The sequence below is a fragment of the Rhagoletis pomonella genome, unplaced genomic scaffold (assembly GCF_013731165.1).
Source record: "Rhagoletis pomonella isolate Grant_MI unplaced genomic scaffold, Rhpom_1.0 Rhpom_scaffold_00004, whole genome shotgun sequence".
NCBI classification, from domain to species: domain Eukaryota; kingdom Metazoa; phylum Arthropoda; class Insecta; order Diptera; family Tephritidae; genus Rhagoletis; species Rhagoletis pomonella.
Window position 1 is genome coordinate 61,404,442 of NW_023458558.1, and position 6,012 is coordinate 61,410,453.

Sequence of the window (6,012 nt, forward strand, 5' to 3'; positions counted from 1 at the left end):
GTTGTTCTGGCTATTTCACACAATTAACAAGAAAATGATAGCTTATTATTTTGCATAATCATGCAATGAAAATAAAAATTACATAAACGGATGATCAAACTTGACATTATTTAATAAAAATTTAATTTTTCCGAAATATCATAAAGAAATATCGATAAATTTTCACACTTGTTTTGCTATATCGTAAACTAAGTCGAAACTACTTAGTAGAAGTCTGAAATGCGACTATGAATAGAGGTAAATTTTAAGTTGGTAGTTAAATTTAAGTTGCAACTTTGTTAGTTTCGACTTAGTTGCTGGACTATGAATACGCGCCATTGGGATCTTCTTTCTTTTTATATTAACAAATGAAGATATGTGATATGAAAGAGATATATTTAATTTATATATATATATATTAAGATCTTGCTTAAAGCATTTTTTTTAGCTAACTAAACAATTGCTCCTAAAAGCTCAAACAGACGGCAGCGTTGATCGGGATTATTTGGGACTCAATCCGGATCAACTGCAGTTAATTCCCGAGTTGATCGGGATTAACTGGGACTTAATCCGGATTAACTGCAGTTAATTACCGAGTTGATCCGGATCAACGCTGCCGTCTGTTAAAGCTCTTATTACACTGCTTTGGTGAGATCTCTATATATGTTCATTGCTTCATTCACAAAAAATAAAATGCTCTAATTTCACGCTTAAGTAGCTATTTTTATAACATTTGGAAAACGTCATTAATGAAAATCTATTTTTGAACGAAAAAAACTTTATAGAAAATATAAAATTTTGGCCTATTTAAAAAAGTATCCACATTTATACTGATAGGAAAAAATAAGTATCCCGCAAATATTCGTCTAAAAATGTATCCAATTGGATCTATTTAAATCCAAACGGCATCCCTGATTGGCACTTTCACATAAGTGTCGCATACATGAAATCGGAGCGGATTCATTTCGGCATACCGCACTGCAGCAAGACCGGTCAGTAAAATCCGAAAATTTATTGCATACATTTTTGCAGCGTATAAAAATTAGAAGAAGAAAGCAAGCAGTAAATTGAATAAAATAAATATAACAAGTTATAGCGTCTTTGTCTTCGCTGGAGGAAATTTTTGTTAAATGATTTCAGAAATTTATAAACTTAATTTCCTGAATTGCGACCTTTGTTTTGATTTTTTTTACAAATTACATACCGAAAGTATTCCGACAAGTGTACATATCAGGGAAACGCGGAGGCCTAAAATACGGGCGACAAAATGTCGACAAGAGGGAGTCGATTACGTCGATAACGATGTTTAACCTCTAGTTAGTGTTTACCAGACATTGAGTAACGGGTCCTTAGTTTTAAACAGGGACGTGAACCGGTTTTGAACCGTAAAAACGCTTTTTTCTATTAATTAACTGAACCATTAACCGAACGGAAATTTTCCACAAATGTATGGTCCGCACCTAAAACTGAACCACTTTTCATGAAGGCTTCAAGGGTCGTTTTACCCACTTTTTTCCGGGCCTGGGTTCAAGCCCTGGTCAAAGCAACATAGCAAAAAATGTAGAAAAAAGATTTTTTCTTAACAGCGGTCGCCCCTCGGCAGGCAATGGCAAACCTCCGAGTGTATTTCTGCCATGAAAAACAGAGTTGGCGTACAACTTTGTATGACAACATCAAGGCGCACGGCACAAATCGGAGGAGAAGCTCGGCCAAACACTAACATGTGTGTAAGCGCCAATCTATTATTATTATTATTATTATTGCGAGGTGCAATAATATGATCACGTACTGTGCAAGCCTAAAATAGATTAACATATAATTAATATTATTGTTGCGAAAATATCAGTTACGATTATTTATTCATTTATTAGAAGCAGCAGAGAATTAATATATGATTGCATGATCTATGACTACGATTTGTTCCAACGTTCAAGTACAAAGGTATGCATGTATGTAGGTACACTTGTACATACATATGTATTGGGGTGTTCGGTTAAAACCTCGGTTTACTAGTTAATCAAAAAAATTACGATTTGAAAAAAAATTGTTTCCTAATTTTGAAATTAAGAAAAACAGAATAAACCAGTTTATATATCCGTACATACATATCGATGGTCCTGTGCAATAAATTAAAGCTATCGAAAACCAAAATTTATAATTATGTGTTCCGCCAATGGCATTTGAACTCGGACACTCCTGCCAGCACAACAAATAGTAGCAAACATCAGCTACAGCCACGACATGCAAATGTAATTTCAAATGTTCACTTTGGGCGATTGCACTATGGGAAAAAATCGATTTTTTTGGCACAAAGTCTCAATATTAAGATATCAGCGCAAAATCTGTTTTTTTTTTATATATATGTACGTGTTATAGAGGTTTGAGGTGACCTACCAATTTTCGTCTTGAAATTTGTTACCCAAACGTTGTACTTCTGAAAAGAGTTATCACTCTGTAAGAGGTTTTATTTCTCGATTCTCGCGCATGGCTAAATACGCATTTCTCTAAAGAAACGCGATTTTTTCCAAAAGGGGCAAATGGGGCAAGGCAGATTAGTTATATATTAATCTACACACTTTTGTTAATAACTTGTCATTTATTACAATTGTTAGGTTCTATCAAATACTCTACATAAAAAACCGAAAAACATTGCACAATTGGACAATAAAACATAATAATAACTAAAGGGCCGTCAAATAATAATTTTACATATTTAGACTAATGCTTTCCACAATAACACTTTTTAAATATTTAAACTTTTCAAACTACAAGCACTTAAAATTAAGTGTTATCTCCTCTAACATCTTCTAAGACAATGTGAATTTCAATCAGCTCACTTTGAAAGCACTCTAGTGAAAAAAGTAATGCCACGAGGACTTAATTTGAATAAGTTTTTTTTAGTAATTGGGATATAGATGTATAGATTTAGGAAATAGGTAAAAATTTTAAAATACAAAACAAAAAAAAATGAACTTTATGCCAAAAATATGAACATTATACCCATAGTGGATTGGTGCATTTTTACATTTGGGCAGTCACAGAGTGCTGTTGTTTGGAAATTTTTTATTGAGCTGAACTCATTCTCGATACCAATTTCTATACAATGCCACTCTGTATGTACAAATCTGTGAGAGTTTCATTTTTTGTATATCTCTAGAACAGTTGCTTAGGGGATGGTCGCAAGCTAACATTTTTGATGCAAACAAATATCCAATTCTAACCAGTCAAATTTTTACAGGTGAGGGTACTTGTGCTTTTCGGAAAATTGACCGCCTTGTTGCTGCAGGGAAGGCGCTGTATTCTACCACAAAACTTCAAGTTTCTATGGAAGTTGCAAAGCCCTCCCTTCTAAATATCAAATCATATATCTATGAGTTGGTGTGGGAGTTGCCCACAAAAAAAAAATTAAAAAAAAATTATTAAAAAAAATTTTGAACGGAATCGTAATGAGATTTTTGATGCTGTTTTTTTAATTTTTTCAAAGATTGATATAAGAAAAACTTAAATAACTGAACCTAAACTCTTCCGATTTAGACTTGTGAGGTATCATTGGAAAGGTATTTTCTCACCCTTTTGATTTCTTTGCTAATAAACTCATTCAAAGGATGAAAGAGAAAGGTAGGATGAACGAACATCATTCAAAGTTGAATTAAGTGGTGTTGGTATTTGAAAAAAAAAAATCAGACACGAATTACTTTTTTTGCACATAAATAAAAATGGTGGGAAAATACCTTTCTACCCAGACCCCATAAGTCTAAATAGTTTGGGGCCAGTTATTTAAGTTTTTCGTAAATCAGTCTTTGAAAAAAGTAAAAAACAGCATCAAAAATCTCATTATTACGATTCCGCTGAAAAGATTTTTAAATATTTTCATGCAGATTTTTTAAGCCCAATCTGTTCTGTCATCTGAGGGGACTTTTTTCAAAAAGTTCTTTAAGAAACAATTTTTATTCATAAAAAACTCCATTTTGGGAGGTATTTCCAAATCGGTCCAGCTCGCTTAAATCTTAATATTTTACTGAAATATTTTGGTGGACGTCTTAAAATACAATACATTTTGTAATTCCGGCGGAAGAACGGCAATTTTTTTTTTGGTGATGCAGTCTACTATCTACATACATATGTATGTTCACAAATCACAATGTTATACGTACATATGTATACGGACTTGTTTGTTTAATTGTTTCGTATTTTTTTGTTCCGAAAAAGTCGTCAGAACAAAATTTCGTTAGAATACGCATATATAGTAACCGTAGCCTAAGAAGTATACAAATGAAAAAAAAACATTTTTGTTGTGAATGTATTTTATTTTATTTTTATATTAAACGTCCGGTCCAGTTTTCGACAGGTCTATTCCGAGCGGGCAAAAAAAGGATCAGTCCAGCGCCTTCGTCTTGACCTGCGGGCTGTGTCGGAGCCACAGCCGCTAAACTTAAACGTAGAATACGTATTATTAAGATCACATTTAAGTTAAATTATGTATGTTATGTATGTTAAATTATGTATGTATTGAATTGATTTTAATAAATCAACAGGAATTGCAAAATATTAATACTTAGCAATAGAGAAGCAGATCCCCATTAACTTCAATCATACTTATGTACCATCAGTTTTTAAATAGATATATGCCATGACGTGTATCAGTACTTCGATTCATATTTATTTCCTTTCATACTGCAGAAATTCGTATTAATTTTTAACCGACTTCACTAAAAGGAGAAGGTTATCAATTCATCGGAATATATATTTTTGTATGTATGTTACCGCATAACTTTGGACCACGTCAAACCGATTTCTATAATTATTTTTTTAAAGGAAGGGTATTACCTCACAGGTAGTCCCATACATAAATTAACGACATAATTGTTATAAATGCTTAGAATAGATATCTCCTAATACTCCTGTTTGACGCCAATATTTCAATATATCAAAAAATTTAATTTAATTCGACTTTTCAAACAGATGGCAATCCTGTTCAAATTATTTTTAAACCAAAACCTCATTAAATATTTTTCGTCTGACACTTGTATTTTGATACATATTTAAATTAACTAATACTCTCAATTCAAATTGAATTTTAATATAAAATCAAGTGGCAACCCTCCTACATGTAGTTTGGAAATAAAGTTTATTCTAAGCAATTTTGATTTATATTCATATTGAAGTAATTTATTCAACATATTGCTTATATTCAATCTAACTTTTTAATAAGGTGGCAACCCGCTACAAAATATTTTTAAGCATCCATATCAGGATATGCATTTAAATTTTCTGTCTTTATTTAAGTCGAACTTGCTTTTAGACACAGGTGGCAACCCTCTTACATATAATTAAGAAATAAAGCCTTTTCAAAACCGTTTCCATCGCTACTCGTAGTGTAAAAATTGATTTAACTTAAAAATTATTTTAATATATTTTTAACCGACTTCCAAAAAAAGGAGGAGGTTATCAGTTCGTCGGAATATTTTTTATTTTAACCGATTTCGATAATTCTTTTTTCATCAGAAAGGTGGTACCTCAGGGGTGGTCCCATGCTAGTTTTGTTTAGATCCGATAATTGGATATGAGAATTGAAGTCGGTTTTGATTTTTGCTTAATAATTATTATTTAACTATTTAGCGCCAAATATGTACATACATACATATGTACAACGCAATAATCTAATCTACCGCCTTATTTAAAAGTAGCGCTTTGGTTTATTTTTAGCTCTGCGATTAAAGTACCCGACTTAGCATACATAGTGTGAATTGCGCCCAAGTGTTCAGAGACTATATACATATGTACATATTGTTTGCGAATTAAGCGTCCGACGACTAGGGCGAATGTTTCATTCTTCTCAGTTGCATTTGAAACCGTGACACTTGCAAAAGCAATGAAGCGCACAACGCTTGCTTATATTATATTCTTGTTTACATTTTGCATGCCTGTAAGTATACATAGCTTCAGGTACATATGTATATGCATTGTTATTGTACCTAAATACATATAAATAACTTAATTAAATATTGCTTATAATTTCCAAAATGTATGGGC

At 32.2% G+C, this 6,012-nt stretch overlaps 1 protein-coding gene across 2 annotated transcripts in view; it reads right to left on the reverse strand.

Annotated features, from left to right (window-relative positions):
- The window catches only part of LOC118737918 (general odorant-binding protein 99a-like), a 7,224-nt gene that overhangs the window by 781 nt on the left and 431 nt on the right, over positions 1-6,012 (reverse strand). The window lies entirely within an intron of this gene.